This window comes from Aquarana catesbeiana, linkage group LG04 (genome assembly GCF_042186555.1).
Source record: "Aquarana catesbeiana isolate 2022-GZ linkage group LG04, ASM4218655v1, whole genome shotgun sequence".
Taxonomy (NCBI): Eukaryota; Metazoa; Chordata; class Amphibia; order Anura; family Ranidae; genus Aquarana; species Aquarana catesbeiana.
This window is the reverse complement of record NC_133327.1, coordinates 306,012,083-306,032,939: the sequence shown is the minus strand read 5'-3', so window position 1 is coordinate 306,032,939 and position 20,857 is coordinate 306,012,083. Positions and strand designations below refer to the sequence as shown.

At 44.2% G+C, this 20,857-nt stretch overlaps 1 protein-coding gene across 6 annotated transcripts in view; it reads right to left on the bottom strand.

The window, feature by feature from the left end:
- Positions 1 to 20,857, bottom strand: part of FAM135A (family with sequence similarity 135 member A) — a 194,581-nt gene that overhangs the window by 112,701 nt on the left and 61,023 nt on the right. For 2 of the 6 annotated variants that reach the window (XM_073626745.1, XM_073626750.1), the window contains exon 2: positions 18,566 to 18,639. The exons of 1 other annotated variant lie outside the window; for it this stretch is intronic. The gene's annotated coding sequence lies outside the window, so the exon portion shown is untranslated. Of the gene's footprint in view, positions 1 to 5,566; positions 5,627 to 18,565; positions 18,640 to 20,857 lie in introns of all 6 variants that reach the window. 3 more of the 6 variants (XM_073626746.1, XM_073626748.1, XM_073626747.1) reach the window with 3 other exon arrangements.

Genomic DNA, 20,857 nt, shown 5'->3' with positions numbered 1-20,857 from the left:
TAGAAAAGAAAAAAAAAAAAAAAAAAGAAGAAGAAGATTAAACAACTGCCTAAAAGCTCAAAGGCAACATCCAACAAGGAATTTTAAATGACTTTATGATTGGTGCATACAGAAGTGGTGTACAACCTATGGGAAACAAAATCAGAAGCCTTTTTTTGTTTTTATATTGAGGCATGGTTGGCAGAATTGTGAATGGTATGTATGCGTCACCTAGGTTTCCCCATGCACACATGGTGAAGGGCTCCAGAATTTAAGGCTGATGTGAAGAAAAAAAAACTTCTTGTTTTGTCAGAATCCCTAATAAGTTCTGTTTTGGTTCCTTTGCTGAACTTTGAGTAGAATAAAGCCTTCATTCCTAGGTCAATATCTTACTTGGTAGCCAGAAATCATTAGTGTATCTAAAAACTCAAAAAATGAATGCATTTTATACCTTACTGAAATTTTGTTCTTGGGTTTAGTTACCCTTTACCGGCTAATATATCTTCAATCTTCAAGTACAACTTAAATTTTTATATCTTATTTTTTTTTCTTACTCCCTCTACTGCAGTAATCTTCAAATTGCGGCCCATGGGCCAGATGTGGTCCTTTGCCTGCCTTTATTAAGCCCTTATGGCACTATTCCTGTCATTGATATAAGGCATTTTTCCTACTGACACACACAATGAGGCACCATTCTTGCCATTAACACCAATGGTGAGGCATATTTCCTCTCACTGTCTCTAACAGTGGGGGCATACATCCTTCTGCTGATATAAATTTTGGAACAATTTTTTTTTGGAACAACAACAACACTAAGGATGGAGCACTATTACTTCCACTGACACCAATAAATGGGCGCTATTCCTCCCACTGGCACCAACAATGGGGCACAATTCCTCCCACTGACACAAAAGATGAAGCACTATTCCTTCTACTCACACCAATGATGGGGCACTATTCCTTCCACTGACACCAAAGTTGGGGCCGTGGGTGTGTGCAGCCTACTGCATTAGGGTGTGCACCCCAAACCTCAAACACACATGCCTTTCTCTGCAGCCTCAGCTGCACTGGACAGTGAATGAATGGGAAGTGCTCTGTGATAAGCGGCTTGCGGTTTATTCACAAACTGAAACATAGTAAACGTTAACTATGCTTCAGTTATGAATGAACACAGTGGGTGAGGGTGTTCACTGTGTTCATTTAGAAAAGAAAGGCGCTGGTAAAATGACAAACTTACTACCCCCTGCCCCCACCCTCTATCCTGAAACATCCCCCACAGCAGCATTAGTGGAAGAAGCCAGCAGCACTGCAGGGCGAGGGAGCCAATGAAGGGACACTAGTCTTTTCACTGGCACCAATGATGGGGCACTATTCCTCTCACCAATACCAATGATGAGGCATTTTGTCTCCAACTATTGGCCATGGACACTATGTATTTATCTTTTTTTTACTTTCACTGATCATCAAGCGACGAGGCATTTTCCACTCTCAGTGGCCACAGTGCGGTACTCCTATAGTCTGAAGGACAATAAACTGGCCTTTTGTGTAGAAAGTTTGGAGACCCCTGCTCTACTGGAATAAATAAAAATGTTTTAAAAGCTTTAATTGCCATCTCCATGCTCCAACGCTGTCCCTGCTTTCGACCCAGGTAATTACATTGAAAAAACACAGACTTACTGGACGTATAAATAGTTGAAATTAAAAGGAAAAAAACCTAAAGAACACAAAACGAATGCTGTCACCACATCTAAGAATTGGCAAGCTGCGAGAATCTACATTTTTGTTTTTGGGCTTAATACCACTTTAACAGCAGTTCTGCATGTACTTGAAAGTGAATTTGACCTGGCTTACTAACACATTCGTTTTCAAATTGATTCTAAGACCCCTTTCACACTGAGGTGTTTTACAGGCGCTATAGCACTAAAAATAGCGCCTGCAAAGCGCCTCCCCTTTCACTCTAGTGCTTTCACACTGAAGCGGTGAGCTGGCAGGACGCTCAAAAAAGTCCTGCAAGCAGCATCTTTGAGGCTCTGTAGGAGCGCCCCTGCCCATTGAAATCAATAGGCAGCAGCGCTTTGAACCCTTTTTCGACTGTTAGTGGGGGTTAAAAGCACCCCGCTAGTGGCCTCAAAGCGCTGCAAAAACTAAGGTAAAGCGCCGCTTTACCGCCGACGCCCGGCGCTGCTCAGTGTGAAAGGGCCCTAATGGTAAGGCCCTACTTGCTGTCATTCGGCTGTTGGACATCTGAGCCTTGGTTGCTCACTGAATTTCATACTTCTGATAGATGAATGGCAGTGGAAGCTTTTAGTCCAGGAAGTGGTGGGGATATTACTTGACTTGACCAGAAGTGAAGGCTCCAACTAAAGTCTTAGCTAAAAATCTAAAAAGACCAATATAGATCAAACAGAGAATAACGCTATGATGGCAAAGACTCTAGAGGAAAGTAAGCATAAGACACAATGACCTTACAATGATAGCAATGAAAAAGAACACCTAAAGCCAAAAATTTTTTTTTTTAGTTCTGGATAGAATAGGTAATGGTTTAAACTCCTGTCACCTAAAAAAACACTATCAGTCTGGGTTCACACTTGTGCGGTTCGGGATAACACATGCGATTCCCACAAGAATCGCACCACATTCCTGTGCAAATCACAAATGATGTCTGTGCGGTGCAATTTGAGTTATTCCTTTTGTATGGCTCAAACCACATCGTATTCACACAACAATTTTTTTGCCGCACCTGAATCGCATTACATGGGGGTTCACACCCATGCAATGTGATTATGGCAAATAGAACTGTGTTTTGTAAGCCGTTTTGGGGTGTCGTTATTTTAACATTGACACTCGTAGCAGATCACATGGAATATAGAGAAGCAGCAGTGCGGGAAACGCACAGGATTCGCGGCGTTTCCCACATTGTATCAGTTTGAAGCAAGGCTCAGGGTTTTTTATGGGGAGATTTTGTGCAGCGCTTTACAAAAATAAAAGGCAAATAGTACAGTTACAATACAAGAGGATTCGGAGGGCCCTGCTCGGTATAGCTTGAAATCTAAAAGATCACACAAAATTAAAAAAAAAAAAAAAAAAAAGAAAAAAGCATAGCATATCTACTTCTACCAAGCATCTGTGGAACCTGGTATCTGTGACAATTTTCCCAATTGGATTTAGTTACCAGTAGTGGTATTTTGGTAAATATTACAGACTCATCTATTGCAAATGCTAGTGGTCAGCTTTTAACCTAACATGATCTGTTTACAATTCAATATAGCTGAACCTGTCAAACCGCCAAGCAAGGTGGGACGAACGAGGGCAACAGTGGAAAAAAGGATTCTTCCATATCTACTGTAGCGAAGCACTAACCAATCTGTCAGTGTCACGTGGTGTGAATTCTTTCAGAAAAGTCTCACTACATGGTAAATACTAGGTTGTTATGTTACAATTACGCTGCCCTACTGCATTATTTTTAGCATTTAGATTTAGGCAATGCAAATCAATTTTTATAAAACATAAAAAAAATAAAAAAAAAATAGAAAATGTACCATCTGTTTTCAGGCTGTATAATAGCATATAATTTCACAGATTGAAAAACACAGTTAAAAACTGGCCAGGACTTTTGTAATATATGAATATTGTTGATCATATACAATGAAGCAAGTGACCAGCTTCTCTGGAGCTCAAGATGTTCTGCAACCACATACACAATAGAATGAATTAGGACTTGATCTCTCTGTCAGGCTAACAATAGTGTCCTAAACATTAATCAACAAGCATACCCATCAAGCTACTATCCCTGGGAAAAACAATAGAACAGATGGGCATATGTGTCTCAAATATAAAAAAAAAAAAAAAACTAAAAAAATTAAATGAAAAGCCTATATCTGGAATATTTTTAATTCAAGGAAAAACACAACAGTATTCTATTTATTTTTAAAAAATGAAGACGTTCTTTTTAAATTAATTTTGTAAAATAACATATTTGCAAGAGCAGTCGCCAATGACAAAACATCTACTTACACTAAAATGTTAAACTACAGGCCCAATTTGGGTGTCTAGCTCCCCAGATGACCACTCTATCATGCATGGCTGAGATATAGTCTTATCAAGAGACATAGGTAAAAGGCTAAGTACACATTTTGGAGCATATTACAAGTTACACTTATATTTAGGATGTAACATGCTCCAGCTCCCCCCCCCCCCCCCCCCACCCCCAATCTCCTGATCCCCTGATTCCACTCCCCCTGGGAGGAGAGGTTCCAAAGCATTCATTCGCATGGCTATGGCTAGGTTCACACTTGTGTGGGTTCTAACACAGCAGACATATATACAGTTCTCTTCTCCTACACTTCCCAGGAGATATAATGTCCTGCTTGTCTCTATTCTTTATTTCCTTTAATATATCTGAAAAGTAATAAAAAGGGAAAATAGTTTTTTTTTTTTTTTACTTTTCAGATATATTACAGGTACTTAGATTAAGAATAGAGAGAAGCTCGGTAAAATAATGCCATCAATGTGTGTTAAAGTTTAAATAGTTGTGCTTTACTGATCTTTCTAGCATATACAGGTTGGACTGATTGATTGAAAACAATGCAGTCTCTGTGTGGCTGATATCTTAACAGTTGCTAAAGTGCCATACACATGGCCTGAACATCGGGCGGCATCAATCTGCTGAGTTGAACTGAGAAAAAAAAAAACAGTTAGTGTTTACCAGGCTTAAAAGGAGGAAGGCAGAGTGATTGCAAATCGTGTGTGTTCACTTTAGCGGCTAGATTACAAATCTCTAGATTTACTATAACAATAATATAGAATAGGGGTCTTCGAACTGCGGCCCAGGGGACAGATGCGGCCCTTTGCTTGCCTTTATCTGGCCCACTGATATGAGATTCTCTGCCCTCTCTCTTTCTGACACCAAAAAATGGGGCAGAAGTCCTGCCCCAGACTTCAACAGTGGGGCGCCATTTCTCCCACTGACACCAACAATGGGGCACTATTCCGCCCCTTAAAACTAAAGACGGGGCACTAATCCTCCACTCAATGCCAAAGATGGGGTGCGATTTACTGCCACTGATGCCAGAAAAATGTTCTATTCTTGCCAGCCACAGTCCAGCCCCCTAAAGTCTGAAGAACAGTAAACTACCCCTTTGTTTAGAGCGTTTGGAGCCCCCTGATATAGAGCAAACATATAAAAATGTATTACTTTATGGTAAATGTGTGAATAACTTAAATTATGCACTTAGTAAAAATACACTTTACTTCCTACTGCCAATAGTACTGAGGGAGAGCAGCACCTGGCTTTCCTGGTGCTCATTTATAATGAACATTTTGTTACACAACAGTGCAGAGTCAAGAGCCCAGGATGAGGGTGCCTAGGCCTAACAATGATGATTTTGATGAAGGAAATTTTTACAACCAACATGGAAACTGGCAAGGCGAGTTTTAAAGCATCCCTTTCAGTCTCTTAAAAAAACATCCAGCAGAAAGCGCTACTCAATATTTGCAGTACCCAAAACCCATTTTTGGTAAAGTATAAAAAAGGGGAGCACACCTTCTCTATTGTTTTAGAAGTGGGGAAAAAACAATGGTAACTTACCGATAACTTTGTTTCTACCAACCTTCTAGGACAGCAACACATGAGATGATAGGCTCCTCCCTACAGGAAACACAATTAAATCACAGCTGTTTATAAGGCCCCACCTTACCCCTTGTCCCTCATTAGTTGTAAAGCAATACTCCCAACAAACTCACAAGAGTTATTCCAACATTTAGGCACTTACCACCTAGTGTGTACATACTTCTCCACCCATAACAGGGCGGGAAGTAGGCCTGCCGTCCTGGAAGGTTTCGTAGAAACACCGTTATCGGTAAGTAACCATCGTTTTTCTCACCTTACAGGACAGCAACGCATGAGAGGATAATAAAGGAATCCACAGTGCTACTTTAGGGTGGGACCACTGCCTGTAACACTTTTTTGACCGAAGGCTAGTTCTTGCTGTGATAGGACCTCCACTTGGTAGTGCTTCAGGAAGGTATCTTGATTGGACCAGGTGGCTGCGCTACGAATTTGCTCCCAGGAGGCTCCTGCTTTTTTGGCCCAGGAGGTTGCTAGGGCTCTAGTTGAGTGTGCTTTCAACTTTTCTGGTGCAGGTATGCCTGAGTAAGCTATAGTAATGGCTTGCCTAATCAACCTAGAGACTGAAGATTTTGAAGCTTGGAGTCCCTTTATAGGTCCAGAGAAGGGGATTAAAAGATGATTAGATCTCCTAAATTCTTTTATCCTCTGTAGATAAGTAAGCAGGCATCTCCTGACATCTAAACAATGAAATGTATTTTCTCCTTCATTTTTTAGACCCCTTTCACACTGGAGCGTTTTGCAGGCGCTATAGTGTTAAAAATAGCACCTGCAAGCTGCCCTAAAACAGCTGCTCCATTCACTCCAGTGTGAAAGCCCGATGGCTTTCACAGTGGAGCGGTGCGCTGGCAGGGCATCAGAAAAAGTCCTGCCAGCAGCTTCTTTGGAGTGGTGAACTCACCGCTCCTCCACCGCTGCTCCCCATTGAAATCAATGGGGCAGCCCTGCGATACTGCTGGCAAAATGCTGCGCCGGCGGCTTTTTGCAGGCAGATTTAACCCCTTTTCAGACGCTAGCTGGGGTTAAAACCGCCCCGCTAGCACCCTAATAGCGCCGCTAAAACGACGGTAAAGCGGCGCTAAAAATAGCGCTGCTTTACTGCTGACGCTGGTGGCGGCACAGTGTGAAAGGGGTCTTAGGGTTCTCACAAAAGGATGGTAAGTTTGTTACCCGAGTCCTATGGAAAGCTGAAGACACCTTAGGCAGATATAATGGATCTGGCTTGAGGATGATTCTATCTGGTAGGATCAGCAAAAAGGGTTCTTTAATGGAAAGACCCTGTAAGTCCCCTACCCTCCTAACAGTAATAATTGCTAAGAGAAAGGCTAGTTTTATGGTCAAAAACTTAAATGAAAGTTCTTCTAAAGGTTTAAAATGGGTGTCTAGGTAATGCCTCTAGGACCCTCGCTAGGTTTTCACCTTGGGGCCTATCCTTGACAGGGGTAGCCCTATCCCTGGCTACCAAAAATCTTTTAACTCAAAAGGTTCCTTCGCTACTCTACCGTCAAGAAAACCCGAAAGCGCTGCTACTTGTACTCGAAGAGTGTTGACAGCCACAACCTTCTCTACCCCATCCTGGAGAAATTCATTAAGTGGAAACTATTTTTTTCGTTTACACTAAAAACAAAAAAAAAAAAAAACTTTCCAAAAACTTTAAATTTTTCTTGTCACCGGCTTCCTGCTTAAGAGGAGAGTGTCTATCACTCTGTCTGAGCAATCTTTTCTCTTAAGGATCTGGAGCTCACTAACCAGGCCATCAGATGAAAGAATCCCGGTCTGGGGTGCAGCACTGGACCCTGCGAGAGAAGGTCCGGAATTTCCGGGAGCTTCCAGGGAGGCGTTACTGAAAGTGCCTTCAAAGTCGCAAACCAAGCCCTTCTTGGCCACTTCATGGGGCCACTAGGAGGAGGACACAGCCTGAAACCTGGCTGAGTTTCTGAATGACTCGCAGAATCAGTGCCTTCCAGAGGCACTGATTCTGCGAGTCATTCAGAAACTCTCCTTCCAGAGAGAGAGAGAGAGAAAATAACTTCTTTACCTTCCTGTTTATTTGATTGGCAAAGAGGTCTCTGGGCAGCCAAACTTTCGAACTAGTACTCGACACTAGTACTCAACACTTTCGGGTTCAGTTCCCATTCTCCCTGTCTGACAGGTTGGCGACTGAGGAAGTCTGCTTCCTGGTTGTCTGTGCCCCTGTGACTGCTGACAAGGAGACTATCCTGTGGTCAGCCCAGGTCAGGATCTCCTTCGCTAAGGAGGGTTAGAAGGGTTTGGGACCTGGTTCTCCCCTGATGGTTCAGATAAGCTACGGTCGTAGCATTGTCTGAATAGACCAGGACTTCTTTTCCTGTGGCTCTCTCTTCGAAGGCTTTTATGGCTTCGCCCACCGCTCCGAGTTCCCTGAGATTGGAAGAGGATCTGGCTACTTCCTTCTGCCAGGAGCCCTGGGCTTTGGCTTTCCCTAGGTGAGCGCCCAATCCCCGGGCACCTGCATCTGGTGACCTTCAGTGGATCCCACTGACCCCAGGATCAGCCTTTTTCCAAATTGCCTGTGACTTACCCACCACACCAGGGAGTATTTTACCTGACGAATAAGGATTAGGCTTTCGTCTAGGGATTCGTTCTTTGTCCCAAGAGGAAAAATGGAAGGATTGCAAATCCCTTGATGCAGTTGCGCCTAGACAATTGCTGGAATGCTGGCTGACATGAAACCCAGGACCCTGGGAATCTCCCTGCTGGAGCACACAGGGGTTCCTATAAGCTTTTTGACGGCTGAGACAACCTTTCCTACCTTTTCCCTTGGTAGAAAAAGCTTGAGCCCAAAAGTCCACCCGGAAACCCAGGTAGGTCTGGACCTGAGCTGGTTCCAGGGAGGATTTTTCCAAGTTTACCAACCAGCCCAGTCTTTTCAGGACAGAGATCACCTTCTGGGTGTCTGTTTCCACCTGAGCAGCTGATGGACCACAAATTGGCCAGTCGTCCAGGTAGGGTATCACCGAAATCCCCTAGAGGTTGAGATGGGCCACCGCCTCCGCTAGAATCTTTGTGACGATTCTCTGACTTACCGCTAGCCCAAAAGGAAGTGCCTTGAACTGCCAGTGGAAAACTCCTTCCTGGGTTACTACCGCAAATCTCAGAAAAGCCTGGTGTTCCGGGGAAATCGGAACATGTAGATAGGAATCCCTGAGATCCAGTAGGTTTTTCCACACTGAGTAAATACTCTCCATGGAAAACCTTTTGTATGCTAGGAATTTGTTTAAGTTCCTGAGATTTATAATAAGGCAATACTTCCCTGAAGGCTTGGGTACCACAAAAATGTGGGAGTAAAAGCCTTGGTAAAGCTGGCTTTTTGGAACCGGAGCTACTACCTGTTCTACTAGTTCCTGAATCCTGTCTAATAGGGCTTTCTTTTTTTATTGCATCTTTGGGAAGATGCGTTAACGTAATCACAGGTGGGGGCTCTGATGAGAATTTTAGGCGGTAGCCTTCCCTGAGCAGACTGATGATGTAAGGACTGTCTGAAATCCCTTCCCACTGAGGAATGAAATGATACTGTCTACCCCCTACCCTAATTCCGCCCTCACTTGGGATCTTTTGTGTTTTGGCCTGGAGAAGAAAAGAGCATATTACCTTTTTGCCTGCCTCTACCATAACCCCACCTTCTGCTGGATTCTTTCTTGGACCTTTGCCGATTTCGTCTTGAGGGGCCTCGAAAAATTTTTCTGTACTTTTCCCGTTTGGGTTTGACAGGAAATTTCTTCCCTTTTTCTGATGACTTAGACAAGTCATCATCAAGGCCTCAGCCAAACAACAAAGAACCTTCGAAGGGCAAGCCACACAGTTTGGCCTTAGAGGTAAGGTCACCTTCCCAGGCTTTAACCCAAATGGCCCTCCTGGCCGAGTTAATCAGTGCTCCTGTTTTGGCAGAAGTCTTAACGGAATCCACCGCCGGGTCAGCCAGAAAGGCAACAGCCTTCCCTATCACTGAAAGGGAATATCCTGAAACTTATTTCCTTAGAAGTGTTTACCAAGCTTCTCTAACCAGAAGTCTGCATTTCTAGCAACGCAGGTTGCTGCTAATGCAGGGGCCATAGCCGAGGAATTGGCCTCTCAGCAGGGACTCCGACTTTGGGTTCATTGCGTCCCGGATGTTCCCAGAGTCCTCAAAGGAGAGGTCAGACTTTTTTGCCCCCTGGGAGAGGGCAGCGTCCAACTTAGGGACCTTTAAAAAAAAATTCAGCTTCCTCCTCCTTCAAGGGGAACCTTCTCTTCCAGGTTTAAGAAATGACCACACTCCTTTCAGGAAATTTCCACTCCTGAAAAACCACATCTTTTAGAGACTGATATAGGGGAAATACCCTAGCCTGGCTTTTAACCAACCCCCTGTACATCTTATCCTGTGCAAAGGGTTTCCTTAACTGGTTCAGGGATTTCTTTAGTGGCATAGATAGCCTGGAGGAGTCCCTTCAAGTCCTCTAAGCTGAAGAGGTGACTACTTAACTTGATATCTTCTACATCACTATCCGGACTTAGGCCGGCCTCCTCATCTGGAGAGAGCTCAGAGTTCGCCTGGGTCTCTGCTTCCTCTATCTCATCCTCTTCCCTGGGCTGAGCCGGGGGAAGACCCTGAGAGAAAGGTAATGAGATACTTGGTCCTGGTTTGGATAGTAAACTCTCCTGTGATGAGGGACCCTCTTTAGGGGTGGGTTCCTCTGAACCTACTACTAGGGGTGTGTGAGTAGAGGTGCGGAAAGATTGTATAGTGGCCAAAATTTCCTCTTGTACAGACTTGAGAAAATCTTTCATTAATCCTGAGGCCTCTTTCCCAGACAGTTTGTTAATACACTTATAACAAAAAGGCTTGGAGTGGGATTTTGACAATCTTTCACTGTAATTACCACACTTTTTACTGGCACTGGTGCTAGCGGATGAGGAAGGTGGTTTGTCAGAGACCTCCTGCGCTCCGCCTGGGGAATCTGCAAGAAAAAAAGGGAACATATCGTAGTCACTCTTCCTGCCCCCCTATCATGGCTGCAGATCCCTTTTTTCCCGGAGGAGAAGGCATGGGGGATTACCAGGGACTATCTAATCTGGTGTCAAAAGCCCCCAAGTAGGTAAGAAAACAGCACTTACCTGGTCCCGGCTTGCTCTTGCCTGCAGCCATCTGTGCTGTCTTTCCATCCTCCTTGTTTTACAGTTCACTGAGCCTGTGAGCAGGAATGCCTCAGTTTCCACAGCCACAGGGGTCCGGCGTCTCCTCCGCGCTTTGAGCCCACTTCCTGGGTCGCGTTTGGGCTTGCTCCACCTCTTGCTGTAGTGAAAGGAAGTGTCAGCCTGAAAGTGACACTTGGAGCGCGCCAAGTCCTCCCCTTGGTGCTTAGAGCGTTTGGATTCCGGCAAAACGGTGCCTGCTACACCATGGACAAGACCAAGGAGGAGACCCGAACTTCTGAGGGCATGCAAAGGCGGGGTATTTGAAACTCCCAAACCGCCTGCACAAATGCCGTTTTGGGGGCAACCTGTGAAAAGCTCTGAGGCGGCAGGGAAGTGTAGCCCTCACTGGCATTCCTACACCTGGCTCTCAGGGGTACCATTCGACTCTTTCTAGTCCTCTTGTCAGAGAAAACACAAACGTTTCGCTGTGGGAGAAACACAATCAATACTGAGGGACAAGGGGTAAGGTGGGGCCTTATAAGCAGCTGTGATTTGATTGTGTTTCCTGTAGGGAGGAGCCTATCATCTCTCATGTGTTGCCGTCCTGGAAGGTGAGGTGAGAAAAAGGCTATAGCCAATCTTTTGAGGATGAATGGGAGGATGCGGTGACTCAGTATACCAAACTGATAGCTGTAGGGGTTAAAATTAGTCTTGATTTAATTTTCTACATGGGATATCTAATTCTCCTCAGAGGCTGCACGACATCAACCCAGCCGTTTCCTGCACTTTGTAACAAAATGTCAAAGTACCACCGGTACCTTTTATCACAGGGTGTGCAGTTGACCTCAGGTTTCAGACGATTGGAAACAAATCATGACCAGGTTGGCTAAGGCGCTAAATTTAAATTGGAATTATGACACCCTTCCAATTCAAAAAGATGCTACTAGTTTCTTATGCATTCTACTACACTAGAAGGAAAATTCTCCTTAAGTTGAAACTTTCCTGTCCGCTAGAGTTGCACGATTCTGGCTAAAATGAGAATACATTTTTTTGCTAAGAATAAAGATCACAATTCTCTCACGATTCTCGCGGTGTAACATCATCTTTCACATTATACAAAAAAAAATTGGGCTAACTTTACGGTTTCGTTTTTTAATTAATTGAAGTGTATGTTTTCCCCAAAAATTGCGTTTGAGAGGCTGCTGCGCAAATACAGTGTGGCATAAAATATTGCAACGATCACCATTTTATTCTCTAGGGGAGTGATGGCGAACCTTGGCATCCCAGATGTTTTGGAACTACATTTCCCATGATGCTCAGGCACTCTGCAGTGTAGAGAACTTACTGCACTGTTACATAGAATCGCGATTTCGACCCTTTATGATTAATCGTGCAGCTCTACTGTAGAGATGAGATGAGATGAGATGAGATGAGATGAGATGAGATGAGATGAGATGAGATGAGATGAGATGAGATGAGATGAGATGAGATGAGATGAGATGAGATGAGATGAGATGAGATGAGATGAGATGAGATGAGATGAGATGAGATGAGATGAGATGAGATGAGATGAGATGAGATGAGATGAGATGAGATGAGATGAGATGAGATGAGATGAGATGAGATGAGATGAGAATATAATGTAGTGCATCCTGGGAGGAGGAGGAGCAAGGACTTGTGGGAGTTGTTGTTCCCAGAGAGACTGAGCCTGTGCTGCAGTGTTACTCTTGAAATACAGGTCCCAATGCTCTACAGAGGAGGAAAAAGGAAAAAATGTAGAGCACAAATTGTGCAGCGGGCTGCTGGTGGTGGAATGATATGTTGCAGTGCCAGGGATGCAGAGCCAATGCCATCTTCTGGTCTGTAAAAACGCCACTGTCAAATATGGTGTTGTTGCCTAGTTGTGGGGGAGGAGATCACAGTAGCGGGTATTGTTGAGCCCTGGACGGAGAGCGGGAGGAGACAAGCCCTCATTCTGTGTGTCAATGAGAGGCAGCTGGCAATACCCTACTATGCCCCGTTTAAAGGAACAGAATGGGGAAGATTTACTAAAACTGGATCACTGACAGTCTGGTCCAGCTTTACATGGGAGCCAATCAGCTTCTACCCTAAGTTTAATTAAGCTTTAGCAATAAAACCTGGAAACTGATTGGTTTTTCTACACAGCTGCACCAGATTTTGCACTCTTCAGTTTTAGTAAATCACCCCCTATAGCCCGCTTGAGACACCGCTTAGGCACTTACTCCAATGCGGGATTTGGGCCCAACACACTAGCCAGTTGGTGAGGGTTTGCCACAGACTGTCAGACTACTACTTTTGCACTGCCCCATAACTAGGACCCCATTAGTATATGAATTAAGTTCATACATTATTTTGCAAAGATTTTCCATATAGTTACATAGTAGGCAAGGTTGAGTAAAGTTGAGATATTTATTGCTGCTTTCTATTCTTTGTCTCTTTGAATTATTGTGTATTGTTACAATAAATATTCCCTCCCAAGCTTGGTGGGTCAAAGTGTGGAAGGCCATTTGTAAATTGGGGGGACCCAAACATCAGCAGGTTCTTCAGGGGCAAGGTACATGTTGGGGATTTTCCGGGATTTCCTGTTCTGTGAGTTAAGAGCGACAGCTACCACACACCCATAAGCAACCACAGATCCTGCCACAACTGTCAAGTGGTGCAGAAAGCTAAAATTGCCAACCAGGGCTGAGCGTAGTTCTGTATGTCCCTGCAGTCAACTAGGAAGAAGCACAGATTCATTAGGCAGTGGGGTGAAGGGGGTGGGGTGTTGGACTTGAAAGTGGACCAGGCAATCCCCTGCACCCACACGCTTATAGAGTGAAGCAGAGGAATCCCAGCCTGTTTTCAAGGGGCAATCTATTAGTTAACTAAATGTCAAGGTTCATCTGAGAGTGCCAGACACCAATGCAGAGAGTTCAAGTCTGGAAAAGTTCATTACCAAGTGTAGTTAGGCTAGTGCTATCCATTCAGGAGCAGGCTACAGAAAGCTACAATTCTTCTCTGGGACACAGTCAGTGCCTGCTGGGGAAGAAGAGTACAAAACCTGGATGAAACAGACCATGCAGGCTTTCAAAGAATTGAATGTGCCAGAAGCTCAGAACAAACAACGGATCACTGAGAGCTTAAAAAGAGCTGCTGTGGAGTCCATCAGAAATGTGAAATTCAGTCAGAAGACTTGTACAGCCTACGATTAGCTTGCTATGTTAAAAGTTTAAATTGAGTGACCGTAAAAATTCCTGATTTGAATTATCAGTTGGAGCACATGTGTAAAATGAAAGTGACTGTTTAAACAAGATCTTGTACCAAATTGTGCTCAAGAAAGTGAGAGCCTGCGAGTGTAGATCAAATAAGAATGAAGCAGATCATAGGAAGTGCCTAACATTGCGACCCAGTCTTTATCCAGCTGAAAACCTCTGAAAAACAGCATGCTGCTAAAGTATCCTCAACTCATTAAAAAGTTGTTGAGAGAGGAGGAAGCCATATTTAAAACCAAGAGTCATAGCCAGCCTGAAGACAGGATTGTCATCCTGAGTCAAGGTGGTTATTGCAGTGGAGGTTACCTGAAAAATAGCCATACTGAAGGCTAGGGGTGCAACGGATAAAAAAACAACTCACGGATCGGATCATTCCTCGGATCAGAGTCACGGATCTGATCATTTTTCGGATCAGCAAACAATAATTGAATTTGCAAAAACCCGTGAAAATTCCACCACAATATAGTCCCCACTGTAATATCCACAATCTCCCCACTGTAATATCCATGTCATCTCCCCCACTGTAATATTGGCTGAGTATGGCTGGGTATCACCGAGTATGGCTGGGTATCACCGAGTATGGCTGGGTATCACCGAGTATGGCTGGGTATCACCGAGTATGGCTGGGTATCACCGAGTATGGCTGGGTATCACCGAGTATGGCTGGGTATGGCTGGGTATCACCGAGTATGGCAGAGCATGGCTGGGTATCACCGAGTATGGCAGAGCATGGCTGGGTATCACCGAGCACGGCAGAGCATGGCTGGGTACGGCAGAGCATGGCTGGGTACGGCAGAGCATGGCTGGGTATTACCGAGTATTGCAGAGTATGGCTGGGTATGGCAGAGTATGGCAGAGTATTGGCAGAGTATTGGCAGAGTATTGGCAGAGTATGGAGGGATGGCTGAGCATGGATGGATGGATAGATCCACGGATGTGACTGAGTATGGCTGAGTATCACAGAGCATGGCTGAGTATCACAGAGCATGGCTGAGTATCACAGAGCATGGCTGGGTATCACAGAGCATGGCTGGGTATCACAGAGCATGGCTGGGTATCACAGAGCATGGCTGGGTATCACAGAGCATGGCTGGGTATCACAGAGCATGGCTGGGTATGGCTGGGTATCACAGAGCATGGCAGAGCATGGCTGGGTACGGCAGAGCATGGCTGGGTACGGCAGAGCATGGCTGGGTACGGCAGAGCATGGCTGGGTACGGCAGAGCATGGCTGGGTACGGCAGAGCATGGCTGGGTATTGGCAGGGTATGGCAGAGTATTGGCAGAGTATGGCAGAGTATGGAGGGATGGCTGAGCATGGATGGATAGATCCATGGATGTGACTGCAATTGTCACAGCGCTGTGGGCACTACAGATCCAACCCATAGCGCTACTGCCATCCGATCTCTCCCCTCCACTGTACAGATCAGTACACAGAGGGGAGAGAGGAACCGGCGTCATGACATGACGCCGGTTTGTTTGCAAGTGATTTGACGGAGCGATCACGTGGTAAACGGCCACCGGGTGTACCAAGATGGCCATCGCTCCGGAGCTAGGCCGAAGCCATGGCCTTTCCTAAGGCCGAGACAGCGGAGTGCTCCACGGATCGCGTGGTGTGTCGATCCGAACAGCTTGACCCGTTCGGATAACGGATCGGTGACGATCCGTTGCACCCCTACTGAAGGCAGACATGTCCAAATTGAGAAAAATAGTAATGCTGCTAGCAGAGAGAATGTCACGATCAGGAGTCAGGCTTGAAGAACAGTTGCTATAGCAGTCGCAGGACTACCACCGACCAGCAGGATAGGTACGCAGTCACTCTGGCAGATGACACAGGCTCACCTGAGTCTAAGTACTAACCGGTGTTCACCAGAGCTCCTGATGGTGGAGATGGAATTAGCTGCGTGCTAGTACCAGGTCGTGGTCCTCAGGTTTGCCCCACAAGGGTGTGAGCAAGCCGGGGTCCAGAAGCGGATGAGCAGATAAGGATCAAACAACAGAGTGGTCCGTAAACAAGCCAAAAGGCTGGTAACGAGTAGTTGCAGGTTGAGATCAGATAGGATTGTCCAATAGATCAGGCAGGGAGCTGTCCAGCATCCCAGATAGCTCAGTGGAATGAGTCAACGCAAGACACCGAAGAGGTCCCAGGTTCGAGCCCAAGTCCTGACAATCTGCGAGATCTGCAAGAAATTTAGTCAAAAGCTACTCCTGTGGTCGGCAGATTGAGTGACCTTCTACAATTGCAGAGATGTAGGCCACTACATTTGTGATGTCAAAGTTCGCTTAAGGAGGAGGACACTGGCATAGGCCACAGAGAAACTCCTGAGAGTCGGCCGGGTCCCCGACTACCTTAACCAGCGTTTCGATCATGTTGCTATGCAAGAAAGAGAGAATAGGGCTTTTAATAAGAGCCTTATCGGACACCCTAGAGAAAACTGAAGATGCAGTTTCACTGTTCGGGAGAGAGGTTTCTCGATTTCCAAAACGTGGTCAGAAGCCTCGATTTGAGCAGTGTGGAAGAAGGAAAGTCCTGCCTATTAGGCCTGCTTTATCAAAACGATACTACCTGAGTCCATTACAATTTAATAGCCCCTCCCCTGCTGTGTTGGTGCTAGTGGAATGAAGTTATACAAGAGGGGGAGTATAGCGGCGCTTCGTACGCCCGCATCGCTGGACCGAGTGTCTGATTGTTAAAAGTCAGCAGCTACACTTTTTGTAGCTGCTGACTTTTAAATTTATTTTTTTTTCGGCGGAACTCCGCTTTAAAGCCATTTGTGTTTAATTTTGGATAAGGTAGGCACTGCCTAATGCCCCAGTAATTTTTATTCTATGTTCCCTCATAAATTTCCATTCACTTTCAGTTGCAGAGACAAAAAAGGCAGCCAAGTTCCCCGAACTGCCTATGCCAATGACAACTGAAAAATTCTGGATTCCCCATTACCTTGAACTTTAGATCTAATCTCACTTAGGGCTCCTTCACTTCCGTGTACGGAACCACTCTTCTCAGCAGGGGATCGCTCCGTCGAGCAGGAAGATGACAGGTCCGTCGCTGCACAGGACCTGTCAGAGTGCCGCTCTCCCCTATGGGGGATCGGATGAGGACGGACCGTAGAGTCTGTCGTCACCCGATCCAATGACGGATGGAAAAGTAGATTTTTCCTCCGTCACACTTTTTTGGATCAGAGCGGGTCGGATGTCAGCGGACATGTCATCGCTGTCATCCGACGCTCCATAGAGGTCTATGGAGTGTCTGTTCAGCTCTGCCTAAAAAACTGACAGGCGGACCTGAACGGACAGTCCGTGTGAAAGAGGCCTTACTGACACATACCTGACTAAGAAGTCTCTCTTGTAAGAAGACTTCAGCGCCTTGCCTCTTTCTGGTGGCACTCTGCACATACTCAGTTTGATGTGTATTGCTAGAGTGTTTTTTTTTTTCTTGGGAGGGTGCATGTGATCGGCACAGGGCCAATTAGCACTGTCCAGAGGGTCAGGGGTCCTGCAGCCTCATAGGACAGTCTGTAGAATAAAAACTCCTCCTACAAGCTTTAACCAGACACTAACAAAAGTCATAAGACTTCTATATACTGCCGATGAGAAAAGGTTTTTAGCAGTTTATATTTACTAAAAATAATTGCATTTCCATGTTCTGTGTATTTTTGGAGACCAGATATAGTGAATTCAGGGTCCTGGGTTTTTTAACACTTTAAAAAGCGAGTGTTCCAGCTGTCTAATGGAGCCACTGCATTCCAAAGCTTTCCAATCAGGTACTGCATGTGTCCCCATCGATTCCTTTTTAATTCAGCAGTGAATTGCCCTTGCATTAAAGTGGTATCAAACCCCAAAAGAAATCATATATTGCTTACCAATTCTTGGATGTAATGGCTGCATTCATTTTTTAGACTTGCCTTTCTTTTAATTTCATCTGGTGATCTGGCCAGTAAGTCTGTTTTTAAACAGAACAAGCTCTCCTGTAAATGTAGCAGTGAAGAGTGTTGAGATAAACCATTTACCACGGACATGGGTGCTTAAAATGATCAGTTTGTTTATTTAAAAATCTTTATCCCAAAAGAAAAAAAATTGTTGCTAGAACTGAGGGTAACTACAGCGTTAACTGGAGTAATTTGTTACTGTATCTAAAATCTACTTATTCATCTAAGACTTCTCTCCCCCAAGACTGACAATGCTTCTGTCCAAATGGTGCCCCTGTGCTCCTTCATCCAGAGTAGGGGAACTCTAATACAGGTGCTGTGTTACTGGCCAGATCATCAGGTGAAAACAGGGTGGGGGGGGACCTAAAAAGAGAAAACAAAATGCAGCCACCACATCTAATGATTAGTGAGCTGCAATTTATTACATTTTTGGTTTTAATCAACATTTCTTTCACTGGCATGTGCAGCTGCATAAACTACACTAGCAAACGTGTCCTAAACATCACACATGGCATAACCAGATTAACATGTTTGAATACTGGTTGATTCAAAATATAAACACTAAATTATTCAAATCAGTAAAGATAAAAATGCAGTTCTTACCTCTGACGAATGAGTTTCCATTGCAGCTTATTTCCAGTTATCCATGCTTGCTGCCATAAGCACATTGTCTGAACCTCAGAAAGCAAAACAGGAATTCCTTACTATTAATATTTCATTCCCTTTTCCATTCTTCTGAGAACGCATGCACACACACTGATCAATGAACACTAAAAGCATTTGCTTCCTGTCTTTCCCTCCCAGTAGCCTGCAGCAGTTTAGTATTAGGCTACATTAAAGGATGCCTCTATTTTTTCTGCTTCAAACAGCATCCTGTGACATGTTTACCCATGTGACAGTCAACCTAATATCAGGTCATTAAAATCCACTCATTCTCCAGCTCAGATGCATGGTTACATTCATGATGTCCCTGTCTAACATGACCTTTAGGTATGCAATGCTGATTTTTTTTTTCAATATAAACAATAAAAATGTCATTTTTATATGTAAAATTTTGCTCTTTGCAGGGAAAAAATGCACATTGGGCAACAATGGACTTACTTATTAATAATAATGTAAACTGCAATGCCTATGTGCACATTACTGTATCCCAGAACACTTACATTACATGACCCATGAAAAACCCATGAAAAAATTGAGGAATCTGATTGGTTGCCATGGATGATGCAGCTCACACTGTTAAGGTAGAATTCGGATAGTCTATATACTTCTATACACTAGGCAAATGCATTCAATTTACAAATATATTCTCCCTCCATTGCCTGCTTTTGTGATTTGAACAAAACACAAAGTTCTATATAGTATTCTAAAACATAAAACAATAAACAATAAGCTTCCATATATTGCAAATTCTCTTTTATTACACAAAGAAAACACTCATCCTGGCTTATTGATTCAGAGAGGCCCTGCAATTAATAAGCCCATTTAAAGCCAGACCTTGGCCAATTTCCAAATTAGGTCCAACCGCACTTCTATTGTGTACTAAGAAATTCAATTAGCAGGCCATTATACTGATCGGTATTGATTTCATTCCCCTCGCCCCGAACTACAGGAGACACTGGTCTCATCAAAATCTCTTAACAGGGGCTACTAAATGAAACTCCCATTCGATATTACTTGAGTACGCTTTTGTCTAGCCATGCTATCACCTCTCTAGAATGGAGTTTTGAAAGGAGTGATGGAAGTCCATTCACTTGAAGCAACAATGCACACAAGCACATCACGAGTGAAAAGTCAACTAAAAAATGTTGTGATTTCATCAGACCTCCTCTTCTTTGTAAAAGGCTGGAGGGATCAATGGCAATAGCAACCTACAACAGCATACAAAAGCGCTCTCACGTTCAGGGAGAATCGATGTGCATGCACGCCTGGGCAAAAACCAATGCGGAAGTCACTGGTGTGTACAGTAATTCACTTATTATTGAGGCTATAAGTGACACATGAGGCTCCTTGGGTGCTGGAAAGCACTGCAGATTTTATGTCTCCGTACACAGAATCTGCTAAGCATCCAGGTCCTAAATGGGTAAATTGTCTTGCATAGCCTTAAAAGGTAACTCCACTTTCGTGTGAAAAAATAAAAAAAGAAGCAAAAAATAGTATATGCAATTGCTATACAAGTCATATTGTAATTGAATGTTATTGAAAAAAGTACCTTTCCTTTTCAATCCGCAATGCTATAACTTGCTGTAAAATGCAATGCAATATGGCTACCTGGAGTCATTCTGTACACATAATGTGTACAAAACGCCCCCCAGAAATGTAATTTGCTGCTTGTGTGATTGACTTACGGATTTTCCCGCAAGTCTGCACTGTCATTTTTTTTTTTTTATTCCCAAAGGGAAATCACAACTACAGGGACGACCCTGCCACTTTGCCTCTTTCCCCATTAGAGCCTTGCAGGTGCTGCAGCAGCTGATTGGGAATTATAAAATCACTCCCTATCGATTCACTTTTCACATGGACACAAACAGCTATTTTTTCAGAACAAAAAGGTAGGAATCTGCAACAAAGTTTGTTAAAAAACCTTGCAATGTACACAGATCACCCAGAGGTGAATATTTTTTTTCTCTACAAAAATAGAGCTACTCTTTAACTGTTATATTAATTATAGCTTGCATGACAGGAGCAAGGCAACATTATTATTATTCAGGATTTATATAGCGACAACAGTTTACGCAGCGCTTTACAATATAAAAAAAAAGGGAGACAATACAGTTATAATACAATAAAATACAAGAGGATTAAGAGGGCCCTGCTCAGAAGAGCTTACAATCTAATAGGGTGGGGCAGGTGGTACAAAAGGTTGTAACTGTGGAAGTGGTAAGGGCTCTTTCA